Source organism: Parasteatoda tepidariorum, chromosome 3 (genome assembly GCF_043381705.1).
Source record: "Parasteatoda tepidariorum isolate YZ-2023 chromosome 3, CAS_Ptep_4.0, whole genome shotgun sequence".
Classification (NCBI taxonomy): domain Eukaryota; kingdom Metazoa; phylum Arthropoda; class Arachnida; order Araneae; family Theridiidae; genus Parasteatoda; species Parasteatoda tepidariorum.
In genome coordinates, this window is record NC_092206.1 from 102,417,964 (window position 1) to 102,436,353 (window position 18,390).

General features: G+C 27.8%; 1 long non-coding RNA gene across 1 annotated transcript; it reads left to right on the forward strand.

Moving 5' to 3' along the window:
- Window positions 1–70: 70 nt before the first annotated feature.
- Window positions 71–13,925, forward strand: LOC139425188 (uncharacterized). The gene is made up of 2 exons (XR_011636477.1): window positions 71–409; window positions 9,405–13,925. It is a non-coding gene; the product is annotated as an uncharacterized lncRNA (long non-coding RNA).
- Window positions 13,926–18,390: the final 4,465 nt, after the last annotated feature.

Sequence of the window (18,390 nt, forward strand, 5' to 3'; positions counted from 1 at the left end):
CAAAAGCGTGTTGCTTTTCTGAACCCCCCTGGGGAAAGTTAAATGTCCTTATCCCCTATATTAGTCCCTGCTTGAAACTATGAAATGAAAGGAATGACGATTGAAATGGATGTAGGGGTAGCCATTTTTGGCGACAAATTCTTTATCTTTCTAAGTTGAGCGAGAGATTTTTTTTCTCAGTAAAAAAAGTAAAGAATTAAGTGTTGTTTGGTTTGTGAATCGAAAATAATAGTTAGGGTAATATACAACGCATGATTTACAATGAAAATTAACTAAACATTCAAATAAATACTATTGTTTCTTGCTATAAATTATTTTTAAGACACTACAAACCCTCTAAACAGATTATTATTTCTTAAGATAATAGTTTCCTCGCAAGTCTAAGGATATTTTATATTTTAATTCTTGTGTAAGTTAAGTATTTATTACTTCTTTTTTAAAAAATAAGGCTTTAATTTTGACTACGTATTTTTATATTTGTTTTAAATAATATTTATCTGTAGGAGAAAGTTATATATTGTTATAATAGTTTCCAGGGGTCTGTCTAGGTTTTTCTGAGAGGTACCTATTTTGTGAAATTTTAGAATTAATTTGTGAAAAATTTAAAATTATATTAAAAAATCAACACTAAAATGTGGTAAAAATATGAATTTATCGTTTCTTAAGGGATGCAAAAATAAAATTTTAAGAAAAAGTATTTTGTGAAAGTACCGTTTTTCCTAAAGTTGAATTTGTGAAGGTACCGCTAAATGGTAGTAAATTCGGCCTGGGCAGACCCTTGGTTTCTGTTTGTTAAATTTTGACATATAATTATATATATATATTCATTTTATATTATTATTTATTCAGAACATTTATACAGCAATTGATTGTGAATTATTTACCTGAATTTAAATATATTTAAATGACAGCGAGTGGAAAAAGTTTGTTTTCGATGGGACATCTACCTTTAAAAAAATAAGATATGTGCATTGATGAATTTTACTATAAAAATTTGATCTATATTAAAACAATTTTGAACTTTTAAGGCTTTTCTTTATTTAACAAAATAATGCATTCATATATGTTTGAAATATACTTTATGTATTTTCTTTGTACTTTAATTATATTAATGTCTGCATTATAATGAATATATAACTTATGTTTTGCTTCATATAATGTGGAACTCTAACTGACTTTTACTTTAAACTCTAACTTTTTTTAAAATATAGAAAAAGTAATTAGTTATATTATTAAAATTATTTAATTTTGTACCTTAACTACTCAAATTCAAATGATCGTCTGTAAAACGTAAAATATCAATAAATCATTTCTAGTCAGTGTACAAAAATACACTTAATGACAATGTATGACATTAAAATAAATGTAACTTATAAATACACGAAACAATAATTATGCATTTATAAACCGAAGTATTTGTGTAATAACTAAATGTTTAATAATTGTAAAAATTATGTATTGTTGTTAATGTAATTGTTAAAAATGTTAATATGTTGTTGAAAATTTGCTTTTTTCTTTGGAAAATTATTTTTGGTGCATGTTTTTCTAAATATCTAAAAATAAGTGCTATACTTTTTCATCAAGTAAAAGGAAGAAACAATCTGTTATAACTGTGCCAAATGAATAGACTAGAGTAGTGCTCTCTGAACTTTTTACCACTGACGACCGATCAACGATTCATAGTCTTACTGCAGACCAGTTAATATTCCATAATTTTACTGGAATGTTGATTGTTTATATTTTAGATTCTTTTGATTAAACAATTTTTGTTTTTCAACATGCCTTCAAAAGAAAATACAATTACATGCACTTTAGTTCGTTTTAGATGACTTCTCTAAGCTCCCGGTTTACCTCTCGTATTATGGGAAGTCGTACAAACCCAAGAGAATAAATAAAATGGAAATAATTCAATTATTCTTGGGCGGACTATTTAATCTGTGGTTAGAGACCACAGGATTAGAGTAGCTAGGCTTATTTAAAAAATAATAAAAAATATTTTAAGCCATCCACTTGCATTAATATTTAAGTATATTTGCAAGTAGGTAACTTGCAAATATACTTAAATATACCTACTTATGTAATGATATAAAATTTCAATGTCTCAAAGAATCTGCCTTATTTTTACTGAATGAATTACTTCATTAATGAATTCCTTATGTGTAAAAGCATATTACATATTTTTCAATCGATAGCATCCTTAAAAAGTATACAGCGGGTACAATCTGAAGTAAGTGACACCAAGTACACGACACAATGCCCAATTTTATTTAGTTTTAGGTATTTATCCATTTCACTGGTGCTAGTGAATCGAGCTATTTTATTAATTTGTTTTATTTGTTCAAATAAAAAAATATCTATTTTTTTCAAACAAAGAAAACAGTTCAATTTACTGCTTTTCATTAGCAACTTCATTGCTTGTGTCATGTTGAGACAGAATGAATAGCCATATGGGGACTAAATGTAACAAATGAAGATTTTAAAAAATCTCTGTTATTTGCCATTTTTTTGTGTAAAATGCTCTCATAAACTCTCATCATTTTTTATAAAAACTGAATTATTATAAATATTTTTTTATATTATGAAAATTAAATCTTTTTACACTTTTTAAAATCTTTCTTCATTTTATAAGTGAACCACGTAATGCTTACCATACTTAAAGAAATGCTTCAAAAAAGATACCAACATAATTAATATGGGTAAGATTGCACTTAAAATCTATCAATAATAAAAAAAAACTTTTTTTAGGTAAATAGTTAAGGTTTCTCTGATTTTCAATACATTTATTAAATCAGCTGAGATGAAAAATACCAAGTAACATATTTTTTGAGCTATATATATTTTAAAATTCTCAAATTTATTACAATTTTTAAACAGCTGTCACTTTACAACTATTTTACCCAGAGAGCAAAGTTGAATATATATATATATATGTAACATAAAAAGCTTAAATTTATCTTTTTATGTTAGTTCTTTTCTGAATATCCTTTTATTTTATTTTATTATTCTAATCGAAATGCTTTCTCACACTTTTAAAAGCCACATCCTGTTCCTAAATCTATTTTTGGCTCAAGTATGCATAATTATAAATAAAGACATTTTTCCCTTTAATCTTCGTGGGAATCACTCGACCTATTTCATAAACCAATAGTAATTTCTAAGATTTCCCTCTTTTCCCTAAATAGAGACATTTACGGAGTTAACTTTGCAAGATTTTCCCTAACATATAACCAAGGAGCGCAACTTTTCGTGCACACTTTTCATGACTGCCTGTCTAATAATTAACAAATAAATTTTGTACCCTCCTTCCCGGCCTAAAAAAAACAAACATTCAATTTGAAATTACAATTCAGTATTGTCTTCATTTCATTTTATTTATTATTTACCTTTCATATTTATCACTTTTGTAGCAAAATATCCACAATTTTTTTTTATTTGATTTTTTTTATGTTCAAAATTTGACTTCTGTAACATTTTTTCTTTTTTTTTCTCTCTTATTTTTCTTTCTACTTTCTATATATTTATTTATTTATATTTTTATTTTCTTTCTTGGTATTTTTATTGCAATTATTAACCCGGATTTCAGGAAATGTGTAAATACAAATTGCTTTTATAATCAGAAAAGGTGATCAGTCTTCTCAGATTTTATATTACAACCCGTTTAACACAATTTATCACCAATTGAAATCCAAAACAAGCTTTCAAATTTAATATGGTAAATCAGTTATTAATTATTGACTGATCTAGCTATTTTCCTTATCTTTAATCTGAAGTGGAAGTTTGGTTAATTTACAAGTTACCTTTTGTTTGTTTACATTTATATCTTTCTTTCTTTTTGGACATAAATTTTTTTTCTTCCAAAAATTTTAGTTAGGATATTTTTGAAAGTAATTTTTGTGTGGAGATCTTAATTGGTAATTTAATTTGTCACAATTGTGTGTTAGGAAATTCTAATATTTTTAGTTTGTGAATATTTTGAGTGTATTTGAGGAATACTTCTTGGAGAATAATTTTGTTGTGATCTTCAAACAAAAGACTTGGAACTGAAAAAACTATAAAGTCATAAAAACTGTTGAAAATGAAAATTAAACTTTTAAGTTTGCTGGTATCGCTACTACAATTCCTCAAACACTTTAATTATGTTATTATTTTTACCTTGTGTACAAATGTGTATTTTTAATACTTAATATTACTTTATATCTTGTTAAAATTGCAGATTTGATTCTTTTTATTTTAATTGTATATCTACCATAGGGAAGATTTTGCAAATGGATCATTTTTAAAATTTTTGAATTGTAATTAAGCATTTTCGGCAAGGGGGGATGTAACATAAAAAGCATCAATCAATCTTTTTATGTTAGTTCTTTCATGAATATCCTTTTATTTTATTTTATTATTCTAATCGAAATGCTTTCTCAAACTTTTAAAAGCCACATCCTGTTCTTAAATCTATTTTTGGCTCAAGTTTGCATTTAATTAAAAGCAGGACATTTTTCCCTTTGCTCTCTGTGGGAAACTCTCGACCTATTATCGTCTATGTGGGAAACTCGTCTAATAATTAATACATAAATTTTGTACCCTCCTTCCCGACCTAAGACCGGTTTTAATCCTTCCACTCGGCAACGGCGTTATATATCTATATTTTTTCAATTTTACATTAAGGGAACCATAGAAAATGTTATAATTGATAAACAACTGAATTCACAGATTTACTGCAAGAACCATAATGTTGAAAAAAAAAATTTTCTTTGCAATTTGCAGAAACTTACAGCAAGACTTAGAAAAGTGGAAGATTTTTATACCTTTTTTTCATTTTTATAAAAATTTAGCCATGTTATTAATTTTTTGAAAATTAATTGATTTTCATTAAAGTGTGCACATCATGCAACTGAAATGATGTTTATTTATTTTTATTTGAAAAAATAATACTTGTTGTGAAGACACTTAGACCCCTTAATCATTGAGGAGTTAAAATCAAGTTTGCATTATTTTTTTTTTTTTTTTGAGATTTGGATGAATTCTAGAATTTTATTTGTAAGAATTTTTTCGGATGGATGAATGGGTCTGCCCTATAAACGGGTGTGACCTAAGATGTGGCAGAATTCGTATTCTTGGCCATAGATGGCGCCACTGAAAAACACGAAATGCACTTTCTGCCTTAAATCCGCTCTGTTTCACCAAGCAGGCTTCCCCGTGTTGCAAGTGGCATTAGAACCAACCAACTAAGAATTTTTTCACCTATTTTTATATGCAGTATATTTCATACAATCCATGATAATTTTTTTTAATCCGTAGCAAAAATAAAGATTAAAAGATTTACATATTTTTGTTAATAATGACAAAAAATATCAAAGTAGGAAAAATTGCGGTTGAGGGAGGCGGCTGAATTAAGCAACCTGTTTAATTTCAAGAGGAGACAAAAGAGATTAAAGAAATTTACTAAGACCTTCATATTTCCATTTGGAATGAAACAGATTTTGATATTTATGTACACTTTTTTTTTTTTTTTTAAATGTAGTTTAACAGATTTCAATGATGTTTTTGTTTTTTTCTAACCTAAAGGATTTTTTTAAAAGTTCAAATGAGTATACTTTTTTGTTTTCATTTTTAATAAGAATTTCTAAAATAAAATTCTATATAAATTGCTGATATTTTAACAATTCCTACCAGTTGAGGACTGAAAGATAAAAAAAGCTAAATTTAGTTTTGAAAATAATAAATACTATTTTAAAGCTTTAAAATCTTAAGGTCAAAATACTTCACTAAATTATTTTGCCTCATTTTTATGTTGTATGCGTCTTTTATTTGTAANGTTTATTTTATTTTTATTTGAAAAAAATAATACTTGTTGTGAAGACACTTAGACCCTTTAATCATTGAGGAGTTAAAATCAAATTTGCATTTTTTTTTTTTTTTTTTTTTTTTTTTTTTTTTTTTTTTTTTTTTTTTTNTTGAGATTTGAATGAATTCTAGAATTTTATTTGTAAGAATTTTTTCGGATGGATGTATGAATGGGTCTGCCCTATAAACGGGTGTGACGTAAGATGTGGTAGAATTCGTATTCTTGGCCATAGATGGCGCCACTGAATAACAAAAAATTCACTTTCTGCCTTAAATCCGCTCTGTTTCACCAAGCAGGCTCCCCCGTGTTGCAAGTGGCATTAGAACCAACCAACTAAGAATTTTTTTCACCTATTTTTATATGCAGTATATTTCATACAATCCATAATAATTTTTTTTAATCCTTAGCAAAAATAAAGATTAAAAGATTTACATATTTTTGTAAATAATGACAAAAAAATATCAAAGTAGGAAAAATTGCGGTTGAGGGAGGCGGCTGAATTTAACAACCTGTTTAATTTCAAGAGGAGACAAAAGAAATTAAAGAAATTTACTAAGACCTTCATATTTCCATTTGGAATGAAACAGATTTTGATATTTATGTACACTTTTTTTTTTTTTTTTTAATGTAGTTTAACAGATTTCAATGACGCTTTTGTTTTTTTCTAACCTAAAGGATTTTTTTAAAAGTTCAAATGAGTAAACTTTTTTGTTTTCATTTTTAATAAGAATTTTTAAAATAAAATTCTATATAAATTGCTGAGATTTTAACAATTCCTACCAGTTGAGGACTGAAAAATAAAAAAAGCTAAATTTAGTTTTGAAAATAATAAATACTATTTTAAAGCTTTAAAATCTTAAGGTCAAAATACTTCACTAAATTATTTTGCCTCATTTTTATGTTGTATGCGTCTTTTATTTGTAAATAATTGTTATTTTTGCGTTTGCATTATTTGCTCTTGGAATATAGACACTTTTCGTATTGTTCTAAAGAAATTTTTTCGAGCTTATTTTCAAAAAGTAATTTATTTAAAGAATAATATAACAGGCAAATATTCTTTGTTTCTTTTCTAACATAATATGACGTATTTTTCTTAGTCAAATGTATCTATTGTTAATTTCTAATGTATGATTAAATCCAATATTTAATTACATATTAGAAAATAAGAAATTATACATTTGAATAAAGCTCATTATTTTAATATTAAAAATAGTTTTAATGATTCATGATTTAAAAGTGAAAGGAAAACTTTTCTTATAAAATCCTTTTCTATTATGAAGTGCAAATAATATTATTCCAACATCAAACAGTTCTACATGTTCATTTTATTGAGTTATAACGTAATAAATAACATTGATTTATTCTAATAAAAAGCTAAAAATTCATTTAAGAATATTCAAGTTTCTGTAAATTAGCTAAAGTAAAAGTATTTTACTTCACTTATAAAAGATTTGAACTATTTATTATAGTTTTTTCTTAATACAGAAAATGCACTCTGAGGATGATGTTGCAAAGCTACTAACTCTCTGTGGCTATACTTCAGCTGAAAGCCTTTTATGGTTCCAACCCTATAAGCATTCATTACCCTCGCAAACACCTTTTCCAAAACTAATTCACTTAAAACATCGCAGTAGTATTTTGGGTGCACTGGATTGTTTTTCAAACTTTTTATTCATTGTAATTCAATTTACTATGAAAATTGCACACCATAATTAACAATAAGGAAAAAGTCTTCATAGATATTAATCACCAAATATTATCAATTAAAAATATTTAAAAAAAATGTATCTAACTTCATTAAAAAAATGGCTTTAAAAATTGGAAAAAAAATTAGAAGTAAAAAAGATCGTCTTTTTTTTTAATATGTGAATAATCAGTTTTGAAAATAATTCTTGATAACATAACTTATGCCTGTTACATTAATTAAGAGCAATTTTGTGCACTTAAAATTGTTTTACTAAGCAATTCTTAAAGTTTTTATTCAGTATACTATGAATTTCTTATTTTTATTTCCTAGATAATATTCATTTTTTTGAATTATATAAAAATAAATTCCTTGCATGTCATCATTGTAAGTAACTTCTAGAACAATATTTTGAGAAGTAACTTCTAGAACAATATTCTATAAGAGAAAACTACCAAGAATTTTACATCTCTAATGAAATTATTTAATATAGAGAAAAATATTTTTCACTTTCTTCCAATGGTGAATTCTGTTCAAGACCGTAAAACTATTATTAATTTATTATTCGATTAACACTGTAGTTGATTTTTTTTTCTTCCGAATAACTTGAAACAAACAGAATTTTTTTTCGGAAACTAGTGCATTCTAGTGCAACTAGTACAGATCCTATTTAAATTTCAAGTTCTCAGTGAAAAATAATTCAGTTATTTATTTATAAGAAATATTGTTAATTACATTTATATTCATTATCAATATTGTTTATTCAATTCGGGATCATCCCTCATTTTGAGCAAAACAAAATCTTGTGTGAAGAAGAGGCGAAAATAGTCTGGAACCTATTTGAGAGGTTTCTAGGAGTTGCTTGCCTCCTGGAGGGAAAAAAACTTTTCACTCCCTCAGCGTGCTCTTGCTATTGGAAACCAATGGGAAATAAATTCATCCCGCATTCTGTATTCCCCCTCTCTTTCCTCTTGCCTCCTAAGTGCACACCCGGCCTAAGATGTGTTCAGATGAGGCTCTGTAAAGGTGGCATTTAGAGCAAGATGGATAGGTCTTTCTGCTCTCAGAAAATAGGAGGCACCTAATGTGGCCGCTGGCAAGAGGCTGGTGTTGGATATATCAGCCTGTTTTCATTAGACAATATAGACTCACAAATAAACAGGAAAAAGCGATCCATATATTTTTGGCTGTCTACAACATAAAAATTATTATGGTCTTGACCTGTACATTATTTATCTTTTACTTTATATCATTTACCTGTATTGTTTGCTTATTATTCCTTCTTAATACTATTATCCGTTATATTAACAGTTCTGATTATTATTCAAAATAAAGGCTTAAAGATAAAAATGATATTTCTTTATTCTATGATTAAGTTATCGTTTATTACCTTTTCATGCGGCATATTAACATATTGTTGCAGTTACATTAAGTGATAAATATTTTGTTTATTTATCAATATGTTACATTTACTTTCATGAAGAAATTAATAGCAGTTTTTGATCCACATATTCAACTTACAATACAAATTATTTATTTTAATTTCTTTTACGTTTCATTAAGTTTTCAGATTATTGATTTATGGTCTATTTTTTAAAAGAGAAAAAGGCAACAAGATTTTATGGTAATTAAAAGTTTATGAAGCAAGTTTATGGATTAAATTGCCATGGTTGAAATTTTTTTCACTGCAGAATTTTGAACAGAGTGTGATTTACTAAAATAAAAAATTGGGATCGTTTAATTGATTCATTTATAATTTTGATGTGTTTTACCTTGAAAAAAAAAATAAAAATGAAGAAATCATCGAAAGAGCAAATCAATCTTTGTATGCATTTATATTTTCCAATAAATATCATTGAAAAGTTTTTGTTATTGTTGCAGGTGGCTGTTCCATTTATCATTCTTCTGTGGTTTGGAATATTTGAAAATGAATCCACGTGAAGTGGAGGGTTTGCATGAAATACTCAGTGGTTTGAGCATGGACCACCTGAAAGAAATTGCCATGATCACCACAAGTCACATGATGGATGACCATTACAATGGTGTCCAAGCACCAGAGCTTGTGAACGAAATCATCAAAAGTGCATCAAACGCCTCAGAAGTTCTGCATCGACAGAAAGTGTCTAAAGAACTCCTTCTGAAGTATCTCAGGAGAAAAGGATTTGATCCTGATCCTAAAAGCAAAAAAATTATTTACATAAAAACTTGTTTATCCCTTTGGAATAACTGTGGAGACATTAAATCTCCTCTCTTTTAAAGAACTCACTCATAGTGTATCAGTGATTTTTTTTTTTCAATATTTATAAAAATGTTTGATTTAGTTTTTATTATATATGATATAAAATTAGAAAAATGAGTTTTTTTTTTCATTCTAAATATTAGACTATATATTATGTGTTAATTTTTTTAAAATTTTAATCAAAAATTAGTTTTTAAAGCATATTTTTTATGCAACATTTAAAAATCATTAGCTCCCAATGTGTGCTGTTATCTGAAAATATATACAAATGTTACTAAAAGGCAGAGTAATTTCCTCCTTTATTAAAAACATTCAAAATAGGAAGGAATTGATAGAACTAATATTTATCTTTATTAATTACGTTACAATCAATTTAAAGATATTTGTGCTTATTAATTTTTATTTTGATCTTGTTTCCAAAAAAGTAGAAGTGCTACAGTATCGTCAATCAGTCAATATTCAAAAATATTGGACCACTTTTAAATAAATAATTAAAATTAAAAAAAATTAAATGTAAAATTGTATTTTAAACTCAAATGTCTTGTGAAGTGCATATTATTTTTAAAGAGCAAAATAATTTTGCTATATAAAATTTCATGATAGTTTTCCGTTTTCCATCATATAATATTTTATATTAGTTGAGTAGATAATTATCCATAAATAGGGGGGCCAAGTTTCTTCCAAAGAAACTCTTTTTGATAAATTAATATCAAATATTACATTAGAATTTCAAATATTTTATAATTTCAATTTAGTTTAATTTATAGTATTATTTTCAAATCACTTAATAAATCATTTTTTAAAAAAGTGACCAAAAAACGATTGTTAGGAATTTCTTGAGAAATTAAAACAACTGTTGTTTCTTTCAAAGTTTTAAGTCAAGGAGTTTAGTTGAACTTAATTTTATAATTATCGTAATCAAATTATATGTTACTGATAGTATTATACTACCATTCGTATATTGTATTCATAATTACGAGTAGTATACTTATTTTATATCCAAATGCTGGATAAGTAGGAAAACTTAGATAGTGTATATTTTATTTTTACATGCCTAATCAAAAATCAAACAGTGTTCATTTTAATTTACAAAATAAAATTAAGAATTTTTCATTGTGGATTTATTCACAAATAACAAAATTTTCATGTTCAAATCAATTATAAATAATGTAATGAAAAAAAGGATAATATCATTTGAAAAAATTATTATAATAAGTTATATAGATTTTTAAAATTTTGTATGAAATTAAACTAAATGATATGGAAATAGTTACTTTTTTTAAAAAATGAAAGTAAATTTTTTGTACTATATATTAAATTTTATTTGTTTTAGTTTTGAGTTGTTCATTTATTATTTATACATAGTTGAGCAATTGTATTGGTCATTTTTAGTTTCTTCTGTTTTGTCTAGTTTCTACAATTTTGCTAAGTTTCTCCCAGTGTCGTCGAAGAAATTGNTTTTTTTTTTTTTGGACAACCCTCTCCATGTGAATAACTCAATGTAGTACAGTAGAATCTGGGTTGTTTCCCATTAATTTGAGCTTCGGAAAAAAGTCGGTCTTGCTCCCAAATAATGACAAACACACACACAACGCGTGGAATAATTACTACAATTGATTTTATGATGATTACTATGACTGAATGTTGAAAAACAATAATGTGTGTTCCGAATCATGTGAATAGTGTGTTTAAACAAAATACATTAAACAATTATTTTATAGTACAATTAACCTGATGCAGTAATATAATGAATATTGTAACTTGATTTAATGTAATAAATGTTCCCTGATCCTCTAATGTAAGCACATTTTTTTTAATATAATATATTTTTCAATTAAAATTTCAAAATTGCTTTAATTTCATTTATTTACTATTTTTTAAATTTTATGTTTTTCCATAATTCAAGTCTTGTAAAGTTTGAGGTAATCTGTACCGTTTACCTAGAATTATCGAGACTACTGTATTAACATTTTATATAATGCTGAAAATTCGTGAAATTTTAAGTGCAAACCTTTTCTGGTGCAGTTCAACAACTGTTACAAACCACTAGTAATGTAAAACTAATTGCTTTTAAACATTCAGCAACCACTACTCTTCAAACAACTGAGAGCTTAAGTATTTTGCTTTACTTATAATGTACTGTCTAAGTTGGCGCTTATTAATATCATGCCTAAAGTTTTCAATCGAAATTCGTTGTTCCGAAAAGGGTCTAGCAACACATTTTTCTTTTTACAAATATTTACTGTGTCATAACACAGTATGTATTTAAAATTGAAATCAGTATTTTTAACCTAAAAGTTTAAAAAAATTATTCTTTCTTCTTGATATGTTTTAAGAAGCCAAATATGTTTTAAGGCTTTTGTGTGTAAAGTAAGCAACTCAATACATAATAGCTAGATGAGGCTTATTAAAAATATTTAAGCTGCACAAGAATGAAAAAATTTGATTGGATAGTTTTCATTTACTTATTAATAAATCACTGATACACCAAATTGTGTACTACCTCATAAATGTTTTTTTAATTGTGTCTCAAATTTATCTGGTGTGTGTCTTGTGTAATTAGTCTTATACCTGATGTTGAAGTTATTATAATTTTCTGAAATGTATTATTATACTTATGTTTAAAGCTGTTGGTTATCACTTTTTAAAATGAGAAGATTTATAATATGCTTAAAAGTGTACCCAATTCTTTTGATAAAGGTATTAAAAAGAGTTTCATTTTAATCGTTATTCATTTCTTTTGCAGCAAGAGAAACCCTCTCTCTTACTTTAAGTTTTATGTACTGTTTTTTTCACTTACCTGAATTTTTATTTTGTTGAAACAATACTTAAATTTACCACTACTTACTTGTTATCATGCTTTTATTGAAAGTAACTGCATTAGAAGATCATGCAACTCTCCATCAATCACATTAACTTCTCAATAAAAAATTTTAAATTTGTTGGATATTATTTATTCTAATGTTTTTTAAAAATAAAATTTTTTTTCTATAAATAATAAATATACTCAAGTGTAAATTTTTTGTGTGGAAATCATCTGCTTCTAAAAAGCATTTTAAAGCATTTAAATATTGATCTGTTTTTATTGATCTATACAAAGCTTAATGATATGTGAAATGATAACATAAAAATTCATGTTTCAAGGTTATAAAGCTCTTTTAATGTGTCTTTCAATAAATCCAATAGAAGAATATCTATTCTCCTTTAAATGATTAAAGTTGACTCTTAGGGAATAAAACTTTATTTTAGATGTAAGACTTAATTCTACATTGAAGACCTTGCTCATGCATATTAGGTCAAAGTTTCTGGTTTGTGGGACAGTTCACCTGCAAATTGGTATCATATCTGGCCTTAGGAAGTTTAATTAAGCTACACGACTTAGTTATCAACATTTTTTGTTTTTCTGTAATACTTTATTTTTAATTTTAAAGTGATAGAAAAATTTATGTTTTTCTATTTAATTCCTAAATTTATAATTATCAATTAATAATGATAAGGATTGATTTCAATTATTTTAATATAAACTAAGTTTCATCACCACTACATCTATAAAAATTAAACATATCCTATATATTTATATTTGCCTACTTATTTTCACTACCATTAAAAAAAAAAATTCATTGTTGGAAACAGTTGTCATAACATAAATTGAAATATAGTTGTAGAATATGGAATGACAAAAGTGAGTAACTTTAAATTTCTACACTCATCTTTTCAAAAATATAGTTATATCTAATATGCTACTAATGCTTTACAAGTGTAATCTAATAATCACACTTAAAATACTTAAAAGCTTCTATCAAGTTTGCTACTAAATTACAATTTTTACAAATAAAAATATGAATTCTTTTATTATTAATCATATTTTCATTTTCAAGTCATTTTTTGTAGCAATAAATATGTGTTTAATAAATGCATCATGTGAAGAAAGGTACAAATACATTCATACATACAAGTTTGTGATGCATGGAAATGAGGATTCAGTTATAAAGCAGTTCAATTCATTTATTTTCATCATAGTTTGAATTTAATGCATGTTGCTAAAGTGGAGATCAGTACTAATTTGTGTAGATAATTGAATAGTTGCATCATATGAATTTTGTGCTTATAGATTATTGTAAATGTCTTGAATTTTCTTATTGCAAATAAATTAGTGAACTAAATGTTCTTTTTTTTTTACACACACATGTATGTATATATATATAACGTCATTGTCGAGTGGAAGGATTAAAACAGATCTTAGGCCGTGAAGGAGGGTACAAATTTTTTTTATTAATTATTAGACAGAGCAGTCATGAGAAAGTGTGTACGAAAAGTTGTGTTTCTTCTTTATATGTTAGGGAAAATATTGCAAAGTAAAATCCGTAAAATGATGTAACATAAAAAACTTCTATTAATCTTTTTATGTTATCCTAATTAATTATTCTGTGGGGAATTAATCTTAGACTATGTCAACCTTCATCTATCAAAAGGTACCTCAAGATAGAATCAAGTTAACATGTCTCATATACTAAGTGAATTGGTATTTAATATTTATAGTTGTTGTTACGCCACATTACTCCCCTTCCAGAATTTTATCTGTTATAGAATTCGATGAACAGATACCACTAGTTGATTCATGCTGTTTATTTATTTATTAATTTTGCTCATTATATTTTTTCTTCTTTTTTTATATCATTTTGCTCATTTTTTTTTTTTTTTTGTCTTATAGCATTTCGTTCATTTTTGTTTCTTCAATATTTTTATTGACCGGGAGACTTTATTTACTTCACATTATTTTTTTTAGCAGTATATTTTTAAGCAAATCAACTGTTTAATGTGGATCAGCCATCGATATTGTCTTATCACGTCTGGAGGTCACCAATGAGGGGAATTTTAATCTTAGACTATGTCAACCTTCATCTATCAAAAGGTACCTCAAGACAAAATCAAGTTAACATGTCTTATATACTAGTGAATTGGTATTTAATATTTATAGTGGTAGTTACGCCACAATTCTAATCGAAATACTTTCTCACACTCTTAAAAGCCACATCCTATCCTTAAATCTATTTTTGGCACAAGTATGCATTTAATTAAAAGCAGGACATTTTCCCCTTTGCTCTCTGTGGGAAACGCTCGACCTATTTCATAAACCAATAGCAACTACTAAGATTTCCCTAAATTGAAACATTTTACGGACTTTACTTTTGCAAGATTTTCCCTAACATATAATGAAGAAACACAACTTTTCGTATACACTTTCTCATGACTGCTCTGTCTAATAATTAATAAATAAATTTTGTACCCTCCTTCCCGGCCGTTCAATCCTGGCGACTTATAACGTCGTTGCCGAGTGGAAGAATTAAAATAGGTCTTAGGCAGGTAAGGAGGGTACAAAACACTACCCTACAATAATTGAAGAGACACTTTCACTTTTTCACATTTTTTAATTTCCCAAGAAATACTTATTTTTCATACTTAAAGATTAAAAGCTTTGGAAGAACTACAATAAATTACGAAATAATTAAGTTGCAGCGAAAACATGAAAAAATACTTAAAAAATTAAGTATTTTTTAACACCGTATACCAGAAAATCAAACAAAAAACTTGTAACTGGTATCAATTACTTAAGTTATTTTTAATGACAGCATTAAGTTTTGTAAGCATAGAGTAAATATTTATGAAGAAATGGGCATTTTAATAAAAAATAAATTTTTTCGTGTTTTCGCTGCAACTTCATAAATATTCAATGTAATGAAACAGAATTTTTGTAAAAATTTAAAATTAATTGCAGAATTGTTAATTTAAAATTTTAAAAAAATTCTTTAAAAACTGCACAAGATATGAATATTTAAGCTAGCTATTTTATACTGTGTATGGCAGAAAAAATTTTAAAAAAAAGTTTTATAATTTTGTAGAGAACCGTGTTTGTCACCCAATGATAACAGCTTTATTTGAATATCTTAAATATTTAAAAAATTTCAAGCAATTTTTATTTTTCAATTCTTGAAAAATACAATTTTTGTATTTTTCAAGAAGAAAGATCAAAACGATAAAGGGTTATCCACAAATTTCATCTTGTACTAATAAACAAGATTTATTAAAAATAAGACCGGCATTGTGGGGGACCACCCCCTATAAAAGTATATTTTCTTATGCATGGTTTCTTTCTCTATACCATCAAAGTTTAGTTTCCAGTCGATTATTGTAAGGTATTATTATTAGTCATTAAATTTTGTCTTATGATACAAATTAAAATTTGTGAAAAACCCCTGAGTGTTTTGAGCTTTCTTTTGAAAAGTCAAAAACTACTTAGAAAATTGCTTGAAACTTTTTAAATTTTTAAGATATTCAAATCAAAAAAAAAATTTTTATTAGTTGCCAAATACGATTCACTACAAAATTATAAAAAAACTTTTTTAAATTTCTTTCTGTGCATGCGTAGTATAAAGAACTAGCTTAAACACTTGTAANCGATACTCCAAACACTGATGTTTCTTCTAATCTATCGTCAGTAAGTATTAAAATATCGAATAAATGTAATTATATCCACGAATAAATTAATATCAAATCGGATGTAATAAATATTTCGGACATTCACCAAAGCGACTATGTGATTGTCAACAACCACCGATTTCGGTCATTCACAGCAACATGCACATCATTTACATCATAACCTCATCAGGACGGTTATTTCATACTTTGCCTAAATACCATTTGTCATTCTATAGAATGCCTAGGCATTATATACAATGCCTAGGGAAAGAATGTAATAATTCTCACATTTCATACTTAGCCTAAAAACATCCTGCATTCTATACAATGCCGGCGTTTCATACTTTGCCGGTAGCATATATAAACTCCTGTTTGTGAAAATTGCAACACCATGAAGGAATCGTCATAATTGAATGAAATTTAATACACAGTTGAGTGGTAGTGGTACAAATAAATGATTAAACTTTCAAAGCAAACAAACAATAACAAGAGATCAAAATCAATATTTTGTTTAACCACCACTCTCCGCAATAAGTGCTGCCTCACGACGTGGCATGGAGCCAAGTAAACTTTGAATGTCTGTCTGAGGAAGAGAATTTCATACTGTTTGTATGCGTACCCAAAATTCGTCTGTAGAAGCAACAGGACGAGAATTACGAGCGAGACGCCGACCAATGAAATCCCACACATGTTTAATCGGCGACATATCCGGGGAATACGCCGGCCAAGGAAGAAGTTGTACCTGTCGCGATGCAAGGAAGGATTGAACAGTCCTAGCAATATGAGGGCGGGCATTGTCCTGTTGAAATACAGCACCTGGCAAAGCTTGAAGGAAGGGAACAGCTTGGGGCTGTAGAACTTCACTGATGTACCGGTTTCTGTTCAGATTACCCATAATTCGTAGCAATTGAGATCGTCTATGATATGCTATGGCACCCCAGACCATAACTCCGGGTGTTCGTCCACTGTGACGCTCGATAACACACTCCGGAAGATGGCATTTACCGGCATAGCGTCTGACACGAATGCAGCCACCATGGTACCACAAATTAAAGCGAGATTCGTCAGAAAACACGACACGCTGCCAATTAGCAAGCCAGTCCCTATGCTGGTTGGCCCATTGCAGCCGCAGGCGGCGAAGGTTTAGCGTGAGGGGGATCCTGTATAAAGGAGTCCTTGCACGCAGTCCACGCTACAACAGACGTCTACGAATTGATAAAGCACACAATGAAACACCTGTACCTATTTATCAAAGTGCTGCCAGTTGTCTAGGGGGAGCCGTACGGTCCGTTAGCGCAACGCCGAACAGGTGTCAATCATCGAGAGCTGACGTGACATTTCGGGGTCCACTCCCGGATTTCCGAGTTGTCCGACACTCGTCCATCCACTGCTTTCAAACACTCATCACTGTGCTGCTGTTACGCTGCACACGAGCGGCTACTGCACGATAAGATAATCCAGTTTCACGAAGGGCGATGATTCTCCCCCGTTTAAACTCCATAAGTTGTTGAAATCTCTCTTTCTTTCTTCGAATAGGCATAAGTAATGACTAAGCTAACGTTTACCACTAGCAGATAACCACCGATAACCATACTCGTTTGGCTACAGCCGTCTATTTATTCGGATTCATCCGCCGTTCAGAGGACGCTGATCAGCATACGCATGCGCTACGGATCTGAAATTCTAATCATTTGCATATCATGCTCTACTTAGCATTTCCTGAAAATTTTAGCTCACTCGCATAAGTCCTTCATGGTGTTGCAATTTTCACAAACATGAGTTTATATATATATTTGCGGATATAATCGTGTGGGCTAATGAAAGGATTATATCTTTTATTTTCCTGATTTTTAAAAGAAATTTTATCCTTTTTTCTTTTCTTCTTTTTTTCCCTAGTTGTTTGTTATTTTTTTATTATTATTTTTCTTTTACCCCCTCTTTTCATATGTCTGTAATTTTCCTTTGTTTTATCTTCATTTTGAACTTATCTTATGAGTTCTGTTTACTTGCAGCTTATGCGCAATAAATAAAACTTATTGTTTTTCTTAATTTTCTTCGTGTTTTCTTTGTATTTATTTTGCTATATATATACATACGTATATATATATATATATACCGAAGAGCCATTACATTATAACCACCCTGCTAATA